The sequence below is a fragment of the Salvelinus alpinus genome, chromosome 11, assembly GCF_045679555.1.
Source record: "Salvelinus alpinus chromosome 11, SLU_Salpinus.1, whole genome shotgun sequence".
NCBI lineage: Eukaryota > Metazoa > Chordata > Actinopteri > Salmoniformes > Salmonidae > Salvelinus > Salvelinus alpinus.
Window position 1 is genome coordinate 44,619,190 of NC_092096.1, and position 21,311 is coordinate 44,640,500.

At 43.0% G+C, this 21,311-nt stretch overlaps 1 pseudogene; it reads right to left on the minus strand.

Moving 5' to 3' along the window:
- Positions 1-6,140: 6,140 nt before the first annotated feature.
- The window catches only part of LOC139533317 (cytosolic beta-glucosidase-like), a 58,258-nt pseudogene continuing 43,087 nt past the window's right edge, over positions 6,141-21,311 (minus strand).

The window sequence follows — 21,311 nt, forward strand, 5'->3', positions numbered from 1 at the left end:
CCTTGTGTTATTGAGAGGGGATGTTAGTTCAGCATGCTGATGTAAGCAGAGCCTTAAAGAACCAATGGAAGTAATTTGTTTGTGTGTGTGTTATTGTCTTTGTGTGTGTGTAAGCGTACTTTTATTCCCAGCCAGGTCGCCCGTGATTCAAGTCAGTATTCCACGTCCATCCATGTCTGAGGATGTCGGGAGAGCACGTGAAAACTGGCCACTAGGGGCAACAGTAAGCGCTGTTACCTTCAAGTAAGCGTCAACCTCTAAGCATCAACCTCTGCTTCCAAAGGTTGCAAGTTCAAATCCAGTGGCAGCAATAGAAAGATGTTTTTTTGTATTTCTGTTTTAAGCCTATCCCAATCCTTAACCCTTACCTTAACCATTCAGAGTTAATGCCTAAATGTAACCTTAAACACTTTGAAATCTGATCTTTGCAACAACTTTGGAATTTAACGATGAATGTCTAATTCTGACGTGAGACTGTTCGAGCTGGTACTTAATTCCACTGACAAACTAGTATTTTAAATTAGTTTTCATCTGAATAGTATAACTATGATTGGTTTGCATGACGGCATGCTCTTCGTTGAAGTAAGTATGCCGTTCAAGGACGCACAGCTTCACTTCTTAAGGTCTTGGCTGTATATTGCTTTAGTTCCTCTGGAATAAGATCCTTGAGATGAGCATCTTATGCGATGCTAAATTAAAATGCTTTAATGCTCAATGGATAATCCATACTTATACAATTCCCTTTGCCAGTTTATAATGAAGTCTAACTCATACAGGACTTGCCATGTTGGAGTAGGATTTGATTGCTTGGCAAACTGCACGGCTCAGGTTGAATTTGAAATATAGTAAACCTCCTGAGAGAGGCTGGGGTTGGGTTAAATGCGGAAGACACATTTCAGTTGAATACATTCAGTTGTACAACTGACTAGGTATCCCCCTTCCCCTTTCCCTTTCTCTTTCTGTGGCTGTGTCCCAAATTGCTTTTGACCAGAGCCCAATAGCCTCTGGTGATGAGTAGTGCACTATGTAGGGAATAAGGTGCCATTTGGGACTCATCAGTGTTTGTTACCCCACTGCTCTGAGGACTCAGGATGATGCATAGACTCTGACACTTTAACAGATGAACAGATTGAAGGTGCTCCAAGGACTCTGCTGTTCAATATAACTAGGAGAGGGATGGGATGGGGTGTGTGGAGGGGGAAGGGGGGTCTTGGTGTTAGTGACTGTTTATGTGGGATTGCACTGCCTGGTTGTGTACACTGAGTGTACAAAACATTAGGAACACCTGCTCTTTCCATGTGTCATAGCTCTCCTGTGAAGATCTGACGGATCAGGTTACAGTGGGTCCTCTCTACAGCGCCCTCTTTCTCCCGCAGAGGTGCAGAGGTGGGGGGGGGGGGGTTATGGCGGTCGTAAAATACTCGATTGGAATGTGACTGTGGAACACAGAGAGACACTTGGACATCAAAAGGTTGAATCATTTAACAGTATTTCTGTATTCCAAGCAGTTGGGGTGGTCCGTGGACACTTAAGAAACAGTCATGTTGAGTTTGTTTCATTTGGTGACCTCATGAAGGACAGGAGACACACTACTATTTCTTTGTCTGTATACACTTCTCAATGATGGGGTTTGCATCTGAATGTTGTATAAAATAAATGATTATGCATAAGAATACTTTTGGAAAGATGACAATGTGATCTTAGTCTTCTAAATGAGAATTGTTTTTCATAGTAACTTATGATCAGTCAGTGGCCCCGCCCCCGTGAGGACAGACATTACACGGTGTCATGGAACGCCCCCTTATCAACTACTCCTGTGTAAAACCACCCATGACACATTTGACATTAGACCAGAAAACATGGAACCTGTCGCTACATGTTGAAATGGTTGGCAACTCTACCAAAGGACAAGAACAGAGAACGTGGAGATCATTCCCACGTTGAAGTGGCTAAAAAATCTACAAACAAAGAGCAATTATTCAGGCTGCAGCAGTTTAAGTACTTTAGTCTGGTAAACGCAACCAGTCAAATGATCAAATGGTACTCTGACGTATCCATTATAACAAGCTACAACTACGAAAGACTTTGATCTCTGGTGGACAAACCAGAGACTTTATGTCGACTGACTATCCAGCAGACAGACCGGCGATCGCAGAGAGGGACAACAAAGGCATACACTCGTAAATATGTCAATTGAAATGTATTTTCGAATGAGCGGTTGTTCATGTTCAAAGTATTAATATTTCCATGAGTGTAGTTATCAACTCTGAATTTCCCACTCTTGAGCTGTCCCCACCCCTTTCCTTTGTCTACCAAGCCGTCATATCGGTTTTGTCAACTAGGGACTTTTCCTTGTGTCATGTTAGTAACCAATGTATGACCTTCTGTGTGTGTGTTCATGTAATTTTGTGATTGATTCGTTAGTTAGTAAATAATTAAGCCAATTTGCTGATTCATGATTTATGATGCTAGGGTTCGTGACATTAAGGAATGAGTCTGATGAGGTAATAATACATTAATAGAAGACCGTAATCGATAAGATAATAAAGTATCTTAAGAGTTATATTCGGGAAATTGCAACTCTATAAACAACATTTTACCATGGTGCCCTGACTTCCTAGTTAATTTCTATTCCGTGATTAGTTTAAAAGACTGTCATCTGATGAAGTTGTTTCTTGGTTAGTGACTAATTATATCTCTATTTGGTCGGTTTTGTGATAGCTACCTATGCGGTAGAAACATGGTGAAAATATGCGGTTGAGTCTTTGGCTATTGTGGTTAGCTAATAGAAATACATATTGTGTTTTCGCTGTAAAACATTTAAAAAATCGGAAATGATGGCTGGATTCACAAGATGTTTATCTTTCATTTGCTGTATTGGACTTGTGATTTCATGATATTTATATGCTATTATTTACTTGTGGCGCTATGCTAGGCTATGCTAGTCAGCTTTTACTGATGAGGATGCTCCCGGATCTGGGATGGGTGTTAAGTAGAGGTTAATCGCAGAATAATTACACATATAGAATTGATTTGATAATATAACAGTCATAACATTTAATGACAGCAAACGTTACGACACATGACATAGACTGACCAGGTGAATCCAGGTGAAAGCTATGATCCTGTCACGTATACTCTCTCTCCGACTCTCTAGGTCACCATGCTCCCGCTCCTCAGGCGGATCGACAGGTTCCCACGCCTCAGCAGAGGGGACCGGCCCGCTCCTGATCTCCGGGATCGTCATTTTGGTCGGCGTCCTGTGGCTGGAGCCGCGCGTCGGGGAGGGGGTACTGTCACGTGTGCTCTCTCTCTGGCCTCTAGGTCACCAGGCTGCTTATTATTGCGCACACCTGTCACGCACATCAGCACATTATGACAATCACCTGGATTACATCACCTCCTTGATTACCTGCCCTATTTATGTCACTCCCTTTGGTTCCCTCCCCAGGCGTTATTGTTTCTGTATCTGTTTCAAGTCGGTGCGCTGTTTGTGTTTCTTGTTTTGTTCATGTTCGTTTATTTATTAAATGTATTCCCTCCCTGAACTTGCTTCCCAACTCCCAGCGCACTCGTTACAGATCCCTTATTGATGTCACTTGTTAAATCCACTTCAATCAATGTCGATGAAGGGGCAGAGACGGGTTAAAGAAGGATTTTTAAGCCTTGAGACATGGATTGTGTACGTGTCACATTCAGAGGGTGAATGGGTATTACAAAATACTGAAGTGCCTGTGAATGGGGTATGGTAGTATGTGCCAGCCGCAGCAGTTTGAGTGTGTCAAGAAATGCCACGCTGCTGGGTTTTTCACGCTCAACAGTTTCCCGTGTGTATTAATAATGGTCCACCACCCAAAGGACATCCAGCTAACTTGACACAACTGTAGAAAGCATTGGAGTCAATATGGGCCAGCATCCCTGAGGAACGCTTTTGACACATTGTAGTCCATGAATGAATCGAGGCTGTTTTGAGGGCAAAAGTGGGTGCGACTCAATATTAGGAAGGTGTTCCTAATGTTTTGTACATTCAGTGTACTGTATGTGCTGTTTACCATTATGTTCCTGCATGTTTTAATGTTTCTATAACTATCTATTTACGAACATATTAGGGGAAGTGTGTGTGTGTGTGCAGTTTTCTTCTTTGTATGTGAAAGTGTCAGTACAGCCTCAAAAGCCACAGCTTCCTCATGAAGTGTGTGTGTTTGCATAGCAGGGGTCCAAGCAGCATGTCTGTGTGTGTGTGAACCCCCAGATCTGTGTCCTTCACTCCCAGGCCCCGGCCGTTCTCACTTTGATTTCTTAAGTGCTTTGTTTTATTAGGCACTCTGGATACATTTGATATGTGTGTGCGTGTGTGTGTGCGTGCGCCAGGGCACGGGCCTGGATCACTCTTTAGTCTCTCGCACACCGCAGGGCCTATAGGGTAGTAGTGCACTATGTAGGAGTAGGGTGCCATTTGGGATGCAGTCTGTCTTCTCTGTGCCATTTGAGTCCATTTAGAAAGTGAATTGAATTGAAGACATTTTCCATTTCAAATGAAGATGTTATGCAGGTCATGAATTTTTTTGCCTAAATATTGAGTGATTAAAAAAAAAAATTACATCTTTATTTAACTAGCCAAGTCAGTTAAGAAAAAAATCTTATTTACAATGACGGCCTACCCCGGCCAAACCCAGACGACGCTGGGCCAATTGTGCGCCACCCTATGGGACTACCTATCACGGCAGGATGTGATACAGCCTGGATTCAAACCAGGGACTGTAGTGACACCTCTTGCACTTAATTGCAGTGCCTTAGAACTCTGCGCCACTCGGGAGCCCCAATTGATCTTTAGAGCAGTTATCTGATCCAAAACAATAGATCTCAATAGTTATTGTTAAATTCAAAATCAAAGATCAGCCTCACTGCACAGCTAACACTCCATATCGCTTCCTCTGAAGCGATACGTAGCAAGGAATCAAAGTGGCATGTCAAGGTGGCATGTCACTATGGGATAATAATGATGACTGAACCCTGTGAATTTGTAATCTGAATTTCGTGGCCGAACATTGAGATTGGTGGTTGCATGTAAGATTCGCAAATATAATTTGGCAAGCTTGTATCATGGTGTGTGAAAAATGTAAATCAAATCAAGTCAAATCAAGTTTATTTTATATAGCCCTTCGTACATCAGCTAATATCTCGAAGTGCTGTACAAAAACCCAGCCTAAAACCCCAAACAGCAAGCAATGCAGGTGTAGAAGCACGGTGGCTAGCAAAAACTCCCTAGAAAGACCAAAACCTAGGAAGAAACCTAGAGAGGAACCAGGCTATGAGGGGTGGCCAGTCCTCTTCTGGCTGTGCCGGGTGGAGATTATAACAGAATATGGCCAAAATGTTCAAATGTTCATAAATGACCAGCATGGTCAAATAATAATCAGGAGTTATTGATTATTATTTGCGACCGCAGGCAGAGCAACGGTCGCAAACTTGTAACTTGACATTTGAATACATTCAATAAGATAAGCAAGCGTAACTTATTTTCAGAATTATAACAAGTCCATTTACAACTATGACTATTCTGCTGTGAATCAAAAATACAGTTGGAGATGTTGAATCTGAGCAAGCTCTGAGTTCTTTCACTGTTGTCACGTTATCAAGAGATCCATAAGCTTGTAGAAAGTTTTGTAAGAAAGAGGTTTGCAAGTACAAAAAGTGGTTTGAGCCAGTGTTAATGTTGTCAACAATAACTATGACGAGAAATACTCTTCAACAATCTATTTTTCCTGACTAAAACTATGACGATAACGAGACGAGATGCCCTGGGGGAAAAAACGATAACTATTACAAATTACTTCACTGAACAAATATAGAAACACAACATATAAAGTGTTGATACCATGTTTCATGAGCTGAAATAAACAAATCCATAATAGTATGATCATTAGACAGGTGCACCTTGTGCTGGGGACAATCAAAGGTCCCTTTAAAATGTGCAGTTATGTCACACAACACAATGCCACAGATGTCTCAAGTTTTGAGGGAGTGTGCAATTGGCATGCTGACTGCAGGAATGTCCACCAGAGCTGTTTCCAGAGAATTTACTGTTAGTTTCTCTACCAACGATGTTTCAGAGAATGTGCCAGTACATCTAACCGGCCTCACAAGCACAGACCAGGTGAACCACGCCAGCCCTGGACCTCCGCATCCAGCTTCTTCATCTGCGGGATCGTCTGAGGGGGGATTGGGGAGGGGAGGGGGGGGTCCTGACGAGTATTTCTGTCTGTAATAAAGCCATTTTGTGGGAAAAACTCTGATTGGCTGGGCCTGCCTCCCCAGTGGGTGGGCCTGGCTGCCAAGTGGATGGGCCTATGGGCTCCTGAGTGGTGCAGCGGTCTAAGGCACTGCATCTCAATGCAAGAGGCGTAACTACAGTCCCTGGTTCAAATCCTGGCTGTATCACATCCGGCTGTGATTGGGAGTCGGCCCGGTGTAGGCCATCATTGTAAATACAAATTTGTTCTTAACTGACTTGCCTAGTTAAATCAAATAAATAAAAAATGCTCTCCCAGGGCCACCCATGGCTGCACTCCTGCCCAGTCATGTGAAATCCATAGATTAGGGCCTAATTTATTTATTTCAATTAACTGATTTCCTTATATTAACTGTAACTCAGTAACATCTTTGAAATTGTTACATGTTGCGTTTTATATTTTTGTTAAGTAAATGTATTTTAGTCAACGAAAATGTGAGATGAGAATTCCCCTAGAGACTAATGGACATCTAATTTGACATTAAGCTGCTTTTCATCTCTTTAGTCTTATCATAAACATGCATGCAGAATATTTCATGCAATCCTCTCATTGGCAGAATTGACATCTTTCAGTTGGGATTTTGTTGGCGGATCGCATCCAACTTTTAAGTGCATACAGCGCCACCTACTGTACTGGAGTGTGAGTGTGAGGCCATTCACGGCCGACCTACATTATATTCTTAGATGATACAACACTGGGAAAAAGGAAAAGAAAAAGGACCCTATCACCTATTAGCCCTCTCTTTAGACCCACCACCCATTCCACTATTTAACCCTACCTAGTCCTACTCTAGACCAACGGTCTGAGAGGCCATATCACCACCACTCAACAGCCCCTGCAGCTGTTCTACAGTAACTCCTCACAATCCCAAGTCCTTCTCTGCCACCTCCACCACAACCTCTATCTGCTGTGACTTTCCATCCATTTCTGCAGTACAGTTAACAACCGTGGCTATAAATGCTAAAAATCCCACCTTACTGAAGCACATATTCTTTCCATCACTCTCTCTTGATCTCTGCCTACTCACAGACATCCTCTCAGGATCCCTCACCCTGTACCCATCTTCCTCTACCACTCTCTTCACTGCTTCGGCATATGACACTTTCTGTGTTGCTCTAACCCTGGCAACCTCAATCTGCCTTTCTCTCACCGGACACCTCTGATCTCCTGCTCCTTATTCACCCCCACCCCTAACACACATAACCTTCTCCACTGATATCACACATTCCTTTGTCTCATGCCCTCCTGCACACTTCTCACATCTAGGCATCTCCCTCCTACACACTGGTGCAGTATGTCCATAACCTTGACACCTAAAACACCGTAATATTTTCGGAACATAAGCTCTCCTGGGATAACTGACACTTCCTACCTTGACCTTATCTGGTAACGATTCTGCATCAAAACTCAGCATGACAGATAATGTCTTCTCCGTTTCCCCACTGCATCTACATCTCATCAAGAGGCGGGGTTTACAGACACAGGGAATCTTCCATTTCAACAGCTCCTCCTCAACACTTAATGCCACCCCCGTTATCACTCCTTTCAACGGCGCCCTGCTCCGGAGAGCAAAGCATGTCACAATTCTTGTCCCTAATCTCGTAATACGGAGCACCCTCTCCCTCTGTGTGTAAGAAACAGAATAAATCACGAGTCCACTCCGAGTTACCTTCACCAACTCAACAATCTCCAACCTCTCCTCCACCCAACCTGAGACCACATGTGGATCAACCAAACAGCAAGGATCCATTCTCTGAACTAACTCTCTGTCAGAGAGACTGATGAGAGGGTTTGGCAGGAGGCCCTGGGCCAATGGGAAGTCAGGGGTGTGAGGGCTTAGGGTCAGAGGGAGTGTGAGCAAAGTTACAGACATTCAGATACAACTTGAACCCCAGAGTAAGGCTACCTTCCAACCAAAATGCTTCAAACGCATGTCATTGAGTTGTTGCGTCTTATACGCATCCATTTGTCTGATTTGGAAGGCACCCTTATAGTCCTCAATAATCATCCATGTAAACGTTAACTCTCTTGCTTCCTCTCTTTCAAGTGCATTCAGTACCTCTATCCATCTCTCTATAGGTGTTACAGAGAGAATACTCCAAGGACCTCCAGAGCCTTCTGACCAACAACCTGCGATCTCTCCAGACCTCGGAGAAGTAAGCTCCTAGCTGGTGGTATTCACTTCACGCATGGTTGTCTCTGTGTGAATGCATACCTTGTATTATCCAGGGCCACTGATTGGATTGTATTTACTGTACTCACTCAAACTCATGCTATCTCCTCCCTCTAAAAGTGTCCCAGACAAACTAACATATGTCCATCCCCCTGTCCCCAGGTGAGTCTGCTGGGCCATGGAACTCTAGAGCAGCACATAAAACAACTGCCACACTGTTGTCAGCTATCGGCAGACAGTTCCCTGAGGAAGAATGCAACTAGGCTTTTCAATGGTCAAATTTGGGGGAGGACCACCAAATGAAATCAAGTTTTGTTAAGTTGTGTTACAAAACAATACTTCTTTCATAGCCTGTTTTTATTCAAATGTTTTACTAGCTACTATGGTAACTTAAACATCAAACAACATGCAGACTTTCTCCATCAAGAGAACACTTAGTGCTTATGATTTTTTTTAAAGTCTAAAATCAACACAAGTCTCGTGTCCAGGGTGAATACATGTTTATGTTTACAAGACATCACACAGGTGTGCCAACTAAAATATATATCCCAGACGAGACTGAAGAATATGACAAATAGACCAGTGAATATAATAAGTAAGCTGTTGCATCCGTAGCAGTATTACATAAAATACATGTTGAAATGTTAAATGGCTACGAGTCAGAGATAAGGAGCCTCTGGCTATAATGTCGGGTAAGGCACCACTGAAGGCCCCAGAATTCAGTCAGGCAGCTGGAAGCAGATGTGTGTTACCATCCAGGACCATGTCACAGCATGCAGAGGCCTGACGGGGAGATGACAATAAATGCATTATGCACCTTTCATCACCAAAACCATGTTAGCATTTACTGCACATGATGCTGAACAATCCAACCATTTTGTTAGTGTCATTGATATAAATGGGCCGTTCACATCAATATCCAGTTCGTAAGCATTGACTGTAATACCTCTGGGGTTCTGCGGTTGTCTGGCAGCATGCTGCTTTCTAGTGATCTTACTCCCTCTCTACCTGAAATGTAATAACGACAAAAACATGAATAACAATAAGCCTAGTCAGTCAGTAATTTGGCTAACTAGGCTAATTAAATACTCATGTAACTGTTCACAAGCCTATTCAGCCAAATTATATCAAAACAATACAGCCTATTTGCAGGAGGGTAGGATGCCGAGAGTGGGTGAAAGCGTGCTTTGGTGATGACACTTCCTTTATGATATAAAATACATTTTACCAAGACAAAAATGATTGTTCATGTTCTGAATTGTTCAGTGGGGTCTTTCTCTAACATTCCGTGAACATTATCCCAAAATTCTAGATGTTGTAACCTTATACAGCATATAATAAGCACGAAGCGATGCAGCTTTCTTGCTGAAACTTTTTAGGATTTAACATTTTGTGGTTGTCGTCTTGTCTCTGTGGGTCGAAAATAGAAAAATTAGCATGTAAAAGGATTTGGGGGAAAAAAGATGTCAAGTTCAATAGTAAGCCTGTCGGGTTGCCTTCATTTTTGTACAGCATCCAGCCTAGTTGACGTAATGCTATTTTCCAGATTTTTGACCACTTTGTTTCTCTGGCCTCCATGGATTTTGTCACCATAATTATTATGGTGAATTTTTTATTGTTGAATAAAGCTGTAACGTAACAACATGAGGAAACAGTCAAGGGGTCTGAATACTTTACAAATGCACTCTATTAACCTTTCTGGCGCAGGCGTTCCGCTAGCGACCCACCTCGACAACATCCGGTGAAATTGCAGAGCGCGAAATTCAAATTTCAGAAATAGAAATATTTAACATTCATGAAAATACAAGTGTCATACATCAAAATAAAGCTTAACTTCTTGTTAAGTTAATCCAGCCGCTGTGTCAGATTTCAAAAAGGCTTTACGGTGAAAGCACGCCATGCGATTATCTGAGGACAACGCCCCGCATACAAAAGCATGAAGAACATTTTTCAGGCAGGTGCACCACGAAAGTCAGAAATAGCGATATAATAAACGCCTTACCTTTGAAGATCTTCTTCTGTTGGCACTCCAAAAGGTCCCAGCTACATCACAAATGGTCCTTTTATTCAATAAATTCCTTCTTTATATCCCCAAAAACTCAGTTTAGCTGGCGCGCTTCATTCAATAATCCAACGGTTTCCCTCCTTCAAAAGTCAAACAACGTTTATAATCAAACCTCAGGTACCCTAATGCGTAAATAAACGATAACATTTAAGACAGAGAATCGTTATTGTCTTTACCGGAGATAAACAACAAAGAATGCGCTCTCATCGACGCGCATGAAAACACTACAGCCAAAATGGGAGCCACTTAGAAAAACTACAAATTCTAGCTCATTTTTCCAAAAACAAGCCTGATACTCTTTCTAAAGACTGTTGACATCTAGTGGAAGCCCTAGGAACTGCAATCTGGGAGGATTTCGACTCATAAATAAACATGACAGCCATTGGAAAGTAGTGGTAGGCTGAAATTATACTTTTTTGGGATGGTTTGTCCTCAGGGTTTCGCCTGCCATATCAGTTCTGTTATACTCACATACATTATTTTAACAGTTTTAGAAACTTTAGAGTGTTTTCTATCAAAATCTACCAATTATATGCATATCCTAGCTTCTGGGCCTGAGTAACAGGCAGTTTACAGGCACGCTTTCCATCCGGACGTCAAAATACTGCCCCCTAGCCCAAAGAGGTTTCAAAAAGATGATTACTTTCGAGTATATGGTCTTATTCTAGTACTTCAGGCCAAGGATTAACATTAAAACCTCTTAAGGATCGGCCCCTTTTTTTCAATTTTCGCCTAAAATGACATACCCAAATCTAACTGCCTGTAGCTCAGGCCCTGAAGCAAGGATATGCATATTATTGGTACCATTTGAAAGGAAACACTATGAGGTTTGTGGAAATGTGAAAGGAATGTAGGAGAATATAACACATTAGATCTGGTAAAATATATTGTTTTGTATTTTTTGGGTCAGAGGGAATGCAAGAGAAAGGCCATAATGTATTATTCCAGCCCAGTTGCAATTTAGATTTTGGCCAATAGATGGCAGCAGTGTATGTGCAAAGTTTTAGACTGATCCAATGAATCATTGCATTTCTGTTAAAAATGTTGTATCAAGACTGCCCAAATGTGCTTAATTTGTTTATTAATAACTTTTCATGTTCAAAACAGTGAACTCTCAAACAATAGCATGGTATTCTTTCACTCTAAAAGCTACTGTAAATTGGACAGTGCAGTTAGATTAACAAGAATTTAAGCTTTCTGCCAATATCAGACATGTCTATATCCTGGTACATTTTATTGTTACTTACAACCTCATGCTAATCGCATTAGCCTATGTTAGCTCAACCATCCCGCAGGGGACCCACCAATCCTGAAGAAGTTTTAATGACCTTACTTGATGACTTATGACTTATTTTCTCCTCTTCAAGCTACTTCCTGAGATTTGATTGATTGAACAATCCAGCCAATGGTTGCAACAATTCGGCTGTGGTTTTGGCTGAACTAGGGATTCTTCCCAGTGAACTAAAACTTGTAAGGCTCATTCCTCTATATAAAAAAGGGCATAAACTGGATCATGGAAACTATCGGCCGTGTCTCAATCCTGTGTATTTTATCAAAGGTCATGGAAAAGATCATGTTCGAGCAGATTGACAGTTATATTTCCTAACACAACAACCTACACAGTGCATTTTTTAAAGTGTAATTACTTCGCTACTATGGCCTATTTATTGCCTTACCTCCTCACGCCATTTGCACAAACTGTATATAGACTTTTTTTCTATTGTGTTATTGACTGTACGTTTGTTTATTCCATGTGTAACTCTGTGTTGTTGTTTGTGTCGCACTGCTTTGCTTTATCTTGGCCAAGTCGCTGTTGTAAATGAGAACTTGTTCAAATCAAATCAAATCAAATTTTTATTTGTCACATACACATGGTTAGCAGATGTTAATGCGAGTGTAGCGAAATGCTTGTGCTTCTAGTTCCGACAATGCAGTAATAACCAACGAGTAATCTAACCTAACAATTCCACAACTACTACCTTATACACACAAGTGTAAAGGGATAAAGAATATGTACATAAAGATATATGAATGAGTGATGGTACAGAACGGCATAGGCAAGATGCAGTAGATGGTATTGAGTATAGTATATACAGTATATACATATGAGATGAGTAATGTAGGGTATGTAAACATAAAAGTGCATAGTTTAAAGTGGCTGGTGATACATGTATTACATAAAGATGGTAAGATGCAGTAGATGATATAGAGTACAGTATATAGTACAGTATATACATATACATTATATTAAGTGGCATTGTTTAAAGTGGCTAGTGATACATTTTTGATCAATTTCCATCAATTCCATTATTAAAGTGAGCTGGAGTTCAGTCAGTATGTTGGCAGCAGCCACTCGATGTTAGTGGTGGCTGTTTAACAGTCTGATGGCCTTGAGATAGAAGCTGTTTTTCAGTCTCTCAGTCCCTGCTTTGATGCACCTGTACTGACCTCGCCTTCTGGATGATAGCGGGGTGAACAGGCAGTGGCTCGGGTGGTTGTTGTCCTTGATTATCTTTATGGCCTTCCTGTGACATCGGGTGGTGTTGGTGTCCTGGAGGGCAGGTAGTTTGCCCCCAGTGATGCGTTGTGCAGACCTCACTACCCTCTGGAGAGCCTTACGGTTGTGGGCGGAGCAGTTGCCGTACCAGGCGGTGATACAGCCCGACAGGATGCTCTCGATTGTGCATCTGTAGTCGTTTGTGAGTGCTTTTGGTGACAAGCCGAATTTCTTCAGCCTCCTGAGGTTGAAGAGGCGCTGCTGTGCCTTCTTCACAACGCTGTCTGTGTGGTTGGACCAATTCAGTTTGTCCGTGATGTGTACGCCGAGGAACTTAAAACTTACTACCCTCTCCACTACTGTCCCGTCGTTGTGGATAGGGGGGTGCTCCCTCTGCTGTTTCCTGAAGTCCACAATCATCTCCTTTGTTTTGTTGACGTTGAGTGTGAGGTTTTTTCCCGACACCACACTCCGAGGGTCCTGTAGGCCGTCTCGTCGTTGTTGGTAATTAAGCCTGTCGTCCGCAAACCTGATGATTGAGTTGGAGGCGTGCATGGCCACGCAGTCGTGGGTGAACAGGGAGTACAGGAGAGGGCTCAGAACGCACCCTTGTGGGGCCCCAGTGTTGAGGATCAGTGGGGTGGAGATGTTGTTACCTACTCTCACCACCTGGTGGCGGCCCGTCAGGAAGTCCAGTACCCAGTTGCACAGGGTGGGGTCGAGACCCAGGGTCTCGAGCTTGATGACGAGTTTGGAGGGTACTATGGTGTTAAATGCTGAGCTGTAGTCGATGAACAGCTTTCTCACATAGGTATTCCTCTTGTCCAGATGGGTTAGGGCAGTGTGCAGTGTGGTTGCGAATGCGTCGTCTGTGGATCTATTGGGGCGGTAAGCAAATTGGAGTGGGTCTAGGGTGTCAGGTAGGGTGGATGTGATATGGTCCTTGACTAGTCTCTCAAAGCACTTCATGATGACGGAAGTGAGTGCTACGGGGCGGTAGTCGTTTAGCTCAGTTACCTTAGCTTTCTTGGGAACAGGAACAATGGTGGCACTCTTGAAGCATGTGGGAACAGCAGACTGGGAAAAGGATTGATTGAATATGTCCGTAAACACACCAGCCAGCTGGTCTGCGCATGCTCTGGGCCTGCAGCTTGCGAGGGTTAACACTTTTAAATGTTTTACTCACGTCGGCTGCAGTGAAGGAGAGTCAGGTTTTGGTAGCGGGCCGTGTCAGTGGCACTGTATTGTCCTCAAAGCGAGCAAAGAAGTTATTTATTCTGTCTGGGAGCAAGACATCCTGGTCCGCAACGGGGCTGGTTTTCTTTTTGTAATCCGTGACTGGCCTACCTGGTTAAATAAAGATTATTTTCTTTTTTTAAACAGTACATTCGGTATGCATTCAGACCCCTTTATTTACCACCTTATTCGAAAATGGATTCAATTAGTTTTTCTCCTCTTCAATCTACAAACAATACCCCATACTGATAAAGCTAAAACAGGTTCTTAGAAATTTTTGCTAATTTATTACAAATAAAAAACTGATACCACAACAGTATTTGGGGAGTTTCATCCATTATTTTCAAGCTCTGTCAGGTTGGATGGGGAGCGTCTCTGCACAGCCATTTTCAGGTTTCTTCAGAGATGTTCGATTGGGTTCAAGTCCGGGTTTTGGCTGGGCCACTCAAGGACATTCACTCCTGCGTTGTCTTGGCTGTGTGCTTAGGGTCGTTGTCCAGTCTGAGGTCATGTGATCTCTGGAGCAGGTTTTCATCAAGGATCTCTCTGTACTTTGCTCCGTTCATCTTTCCCTCGATCCTGACTAGTCTCCCAGTCTCTGTCGCTGAAAAACATCCCCACAGCATGATGCTGCCACGACCATGCTTCACCGTAGGGATGGTGCCTGGTTTCCTCCAGATGTGACGCTTGGCATTCAGGCCAAAGAGTTCAAAATTGGTTTCATCAGAGAATCAGAGAATCTTGTTTCTCATGGCCTGAGAGTCCTTTAGGTGCCTTTTGGCAAAATACAAGCGGGCTGTCATGTGCTTTTTACTGAGGAGTGGCTTCCGTCTGGCCACTCTACCATAAAGACCTGATTGGTGGAGTGCTGCAGAGATGGTTGTCCTTCTGGAAGGTTCTCCCATCTCTACAAAGGAACTGGAGCTCTGTCAGAGTGACCATCGGGTTCTTGGTCACCTCCTTGATCAAGGCCATTCTCCCCCGATTGCCCAGTTTGACCGGGTGGCCAGCTCTAGGAAGAGTCTTGAGGGTTCTAAACTTCTTCAATTTGGAAGGCCACTGTGTTCTTGGGGACCTTCAATGATGCAGAAATGTTTTGGTACCCTTCCCCAGATCTGTGTCTCGATACAATCCTGTCTCGAAGCTCTACGGACAATTCCTTCGACCTCATGGCTTGGTTTTTTCTCTGACAAGGACTGTCAACCATGGGACCTTACATAGACAGGTGTGTGCCTTTCCAAATCATGTCCAATCAATTGAATTTACCACAGATGGACTCCAATCAAGTTGTAGACATATCTCAAGGATGATCAATGGAAACAGGAAGCACATGATCTCGATTTCGAGTCTCATAGCAATTGGTCTGAATACTTATGTAAACATGGTATTTGTTTTTTTATGTTTTATCAATTTGCAAACATTTCTAAAAACCTTTTTTTGCTTTGTCATTATGGGGTATTGTGTGTAGATTGATGAGGATTTTTTTTATTTAATCCATTTCATTATAAGGCTGTAACGTAACAAAATGTGAAAAAGTCTGAATACTTTCTGAATGCACTGAATGAGTTCCAATGTAGCTTTAGGAAATCCCATTCCACCGACACTTGCCTACTATATCTAACTGACCACATTAGGAAGAAAGTATATGGAGGGATTTTGGTATGGTTACGTTAGATCTCCAAAAGGCGTTTGATACAGTGGATCTTGTGATTCTGTTAACCAAACTAAGAGCCATGGGCTTTAACAACTTAGTCATGAAATGGGTTAGCTTTTTCTGCAAGAAAGAAAACAGATGGTGGATGTGTCTCACTGTCTCAACCCAAAACCTTGAACTGTGGGGTACCCCAAGAGAGTGTGCTGGGTCCACTTTTCTTTCTGTTGTATATAAATTATCTGAAATATGCCTGTACATATGACCTTTTCCTCTTTGCAGATTATTCTACACTGTGGTTGTCCCACAAAAACAAACACATGGTTGAGAAAGCCCTCAGTGCAGAGCTTTTGAATGTCATTAAATGGCACTCCTCTTTGGAAAAACTGCCCATCTTGTATGGGTCCAAAGTCAAACTTAGGAAATCGCCTGGCCTTAAGTTGGTAGTAGGTGACACAGTAGACTTAGCTAATTAGCTAACTTCCACATTTCCACAATGGTGACATTGCCACTTTGACATGCATGCTCTTCCTGGTACAATAGTGCCAGTAAGATAATTCAAAACAAGCTGCAGACATCTCAGAACAAATTAGTCAGGATTATTATTGAACTTCCAGCACGTATGCATCTTAAGAATTTGTTCTTAACTGACTTTCCCAGTTAAATAAAAGTTCAATAAAAAATATAAAAAATATAAAATAAAAAGGATCTTGACCATTCCCACTACCAAAGCCTCAGATATTTTGAAGTGGAATAGAGAGTCTCTCAGCTTAAATGATGTCTTGTAAATACGATTGCCCACAGTATGGTCCCCAAGTACCTAAGTAACTACTTTAACTAGGTCAGGGATAACCATAACTATTTCACTAGAAGAAGTGAAACTGACGTTTTTCCTTTCAGATTTAAGAGTGGTATGGGGGAAAGAAACCTTTGTACTCAGCTGCCATTCTTTGGAATAGTAATCCAAAGAACTTGAAATTCATAACCTCCATGGTCGGTTTCAAGTTCTCACTGGAAAAAAATGCTAAATAGTAGTGTCTCAAAAGTGAACCTTAAGATTCCGGTACGTGGGTGAGAAGAAAATGCCCGGGATAGTCCATGGTTTGACTTTTGGTGTCTATTGTGTATTTTATTGTGATTGTCTTTTATATATTAGGGATTGATTGTTGTATACATTAGGGGTAAATGAGGCAAGGGTGATGTACCTGTCCAGTGTTGTTTATTATGGAAATAGTATTGTACGATTGACAAATTTTATGAAACCAATTATGTCTGTCATTGTTTTTAGCCAATACAATTGCTGCCTAACCTTGCTGCTTTTGAGCTTTATTGTTTTATCCTTGATGATTTTCTTCAATTATATGTAGCGCTCTTATGTATGTACTCTATTTAAAAATTGTCTAATAAATTAAATCAAACAATTCTGACTACCTACAGTAGCTTTCACCTTTCCAGTCATGGCAGATTGTTGATGGAAAGGGGAAGGAAGGGGAGGAAAGGAAAGGAAAGGAAGGGGAAGAAAGGAAAGGAAAGGAAGGGGAAGAAAGGAAAGGAAAGTAAGGGGAAGAAAGCAAAGAAAGGAAAGGCAGGGAAGGAGAGGGAGTTTTTCAATAAACCAACCTCCACGGATACTATTTTTTCCATTTTAAGTCAAATGTGGTGCTGCCTTTTGGTTTTCCATGAAAAAAGAGAAACCATATTTGGATTTATCCAGAAAAGTTAAAAATACATCAAACAAACAAATACATCTCTGTAGGCCTGTCTCCCACAACACCTCCATGCTCTTGTTCTCTGGTTATCTGGAAACCAACAGTGCTATGAAAACGCTTGGCAGGATAGTGTGTGGCGGCCGTTAAAATGCTATCTTCTTTTTCCTAGCTGGGCCTCCTGTTTTCCTGCATCCGTCTGGCACCATTACCCACTGAGCAACTAATGAGTCTTACAGATGTGTATTATTTGCATCAAAAGGCATGGCAGCATATTCAGCAGCGGAGACGCGCCAACGCCCAGGAAGAAGCAGTTACAGGTATGGCCTGTTGATCTGCCAACCGAAAGAGAGAGGGAGGCAGGGATGGAAGGAGGAAGGGAGATTATACCGTTCTCATTCTCGGGGCCACATGCCCGAACGTCTGCGAATCCAATCATTTTAGTGAGCGAGTGTAAACAGTACGTGTACAGGTTTGTGTCTTCCCCCCACCCGCTCTCTCGCTCTCCTCCCTGTGTCTCACTTTTCCTCCTTCCTTTCTCTTTCCCTCTTCCTGTCTGTCTGTCTGTCTGTCTGTCTGTCTGTCTGTCTGTCTGTCTGTCTGTCTGTCTGTCTGTCTGTCTGTCTGTCTGTCTGTCTGTCTGTCTGTCTGTCTGTCTGTCCCCCTCTCTCTCTCTGTCTCTCTGTCTCCCTGTCTCCCTGTCTCCCTGTCTGTTTCTCTCTCTCTCTCTCTGTCTTTCTCTGGCTGTCTCTCTCTCTCTCTGTGTCTCTGTGTGTCCAGCCGACTTGTTCAGAGCGGATTAGGATTGCCTAATGAACCTGCCGAGATCCTCAAACCGTATTATCCCAACCACCAACAGGCAGGGAATTAGGAGCTGCAAACGGACTGACCTGAAATCCCTCTGGGATATATATGAGCTAGAGTTAAATCACAGCAGCAGCTCAGAATAGAAGAGATTAAACAGACCAGACTGGACAGGTGGACTGTCTTTGCATTTGTCCCATAAGAAGAGAGGAAAACACTCCACCTAGTGGCCCCTTGCAGAAATTAAGCCACCATGATGCCTGGCACTTTTCTTAGTGTGTGTGCGGGGGGAGGCCTGCGCCTCTGTTTGTGTCTGTGTGTTTGTGTATACTTCTGTGTGTGCCTCCGTGTGTTTAGCTCTGTGTACGTGTGTTTCTTCATCCTTTGTGTGTGAAAGTGGTCATTCAGTGCCAAGGCTTGCCGTATGGTTGTATACCCACGAGGCAGAGCCTAGCTCCAGTTGGACAGGGTGGCTGTAACTCCAGCGCTGCTTGTCATTTTAAGTGAGATTGGGCCCTGTTGGATTTTGCACTGTTTTGGAGAACTGGCCAGGATCCACTCCAGGTTTTTTGTCACCTGGTTTTGGAGAGCTCAGAGGTTAACACTGCACTTGCAGATGCTTATAGTTTTAGTTTTCCTATGTATCTTGTTTTAAAAAAGGCCTTTTTGGCTAATTACCTAACAATTTCACAGGCTGGTAAATGATAAACTTCATTAAGAATATTTTGGAAGAGTGTGGAAAGGCGACACAGCCAACACCTGGTCTTGTAGTGATTGCATTTTGAAGTGCACAATGTTAAAATGAGTGACACATATACCAGTTGTGCCATGAAAGTTGATTTAGTTAGCGGAATGGCTACCATCTGCAGGTGATGAAATTCTGTTTCAAATTATGTAAAAAAGTAACTTTTTTACGAATTGCTTTCAGATCCTGGGGAGAGTTAGCCCAATACTTACTTACCCCAGCTCCATGGGTGGCTAGATAATGTAACCAAATGTATACAACACACTGAGATGCTTGGCAACCCTCGCCATGGCGATGGGAAGGTAATTTAGAGCTCTAACAGGTATGACAGAGCAAGCAGGAGGGTATGTTTATGGGAGTGTGTGTTTACGAGCGTGTGTTTACGTGTGTTTTTCTAAGTGTGTTCATGCTGCCGTGTGTGTGCGTGTGTGTGTGTGTGGTGTAAGTGTGAGGAAAGGGAGGTTAAGATAGGTGAGGCGACAGATATAGTCCCTACTCGCTGCAAAGAGTGAACCAGGGGGAGGGGAGTGGTTTTCACAAACATTAGGATTTGTATAGATCACCAATTACCTGTAGAAACCATTTCACGTCTCCATTTCCAGATCACCTCTCTAGATCTCTATCTATCCACATTCCCACATTTCCCATTCCATCTGCCCTCCATCCCCACCGCAATTCCGTGAGTCATCGCCCACTCCGTGACTGCCTCTCCTCCTCTCCTGGAAGGGATTGGGCTGTTGGGCCGACCAAGCCAGGAATTAGTCCCTGTGCTGTGTGGAGGAGGCCTCGCCCGGGGCTGATAGTGCCATCCAACTGAACGCCCTTCCCTCTGCACTGAATCCATCTACCGTTTCCTCCGCCCCATGATTTCACCCACCATCTATTTTATTTTTCGTATTCTTATTTTCAATTTTGCGGCTGGGGAAAGGTCAGGATTAGTTATCGACAGGCTGTGTCTAAGCCCAGACGTGGAACCACAGATGTAGTCCTGGGTCCCCGAAACCTATTTTCCTCAGTCCCCGCGGTGGCCTAATCTGTGTTGTGTGTGTGTGTGTCTCTCTCTCTCACTCTCTCTCTCTACTTTTCTCTGTGTCTATATCGCTCACCTCTCACTACTGCTGTGTCCCTGCCAGTTCGGTCCTAATGCCTTTACATCCGCTAATAAGGCAAACGTGTTTGAAAGGTGAAAAGACATAAAATTAATTGAAAAAAAGTAATCTAATTTCTTACCAGTTGAGGTAGAAATTCATGGATCTTTTCATCCCTTGGTCCATAAACAATCCTCTTTTTCTCCCTCCTAACCTCTCTCTATCCCTATATCTCCCTGTATCCTCCACCACAGTCAGTGGTGATTCTCAGTGTGAGGTGTCGCTGTCTCAGAATCCCAGACCTGTGAAATGATGATAGAGGAGCACAAGCCCCTTACCCATCCACCTCTACCCTTCCCTCTTCCCATCCCCCTCTCCCACCGATGCAAAAGAGGATGCCAGTAGGGTCGGTCTGACGGTGACGGACGCCTGGGGCTGGACAGTCGGGGCCGGAGCCCCCTAAACTCATTCCATCCTCTGCCCTAAACCCTCCACCCTGGCCGGGTTAAAAGAGAGAGAGAGGGAGGGGTGGGATGGGATGAGAGGAGAAGAGAGGAAAAGAATGGAGAGAGGGAGAGAGAGAGAGAGCGATGGAAATAAAGAGAGAGACAGCATGATGAAGTGGCTTTGTGATCTTATCTTCTGTGGTCATCCCAACAGCCTCAAACGAACATGTATAATACAATGAGGATTCAAGCTGTCTCATAGAACGAATTAGAAAATAACTTCTCACTTGGCCTGTTGTAATCTTTAGTTCTGTTTTATTTGGTCCAGTTTTTGTGTGTGTGTGTTTTGTTATTACGTTATGAAAGATGTATCAGATTTGAGGTGATACAGATCCTGCAGTAGAGAAAAAACTGTCGAGAGATGACCTCCACATTTTTACTAGGCTTTCTCCTTTGTCAATGAAAAACAGTTGAATGTAGAAAAAGTGAAATCAAACACTCACAAACGTTTCAAGTCTTCTATTCCCAAATTCCTTTTCATTGTCCGGCCTTATGGTTATCTCTACCATCCCTTTCTCGCTCACATCTTCAAAATACATAACCTGGT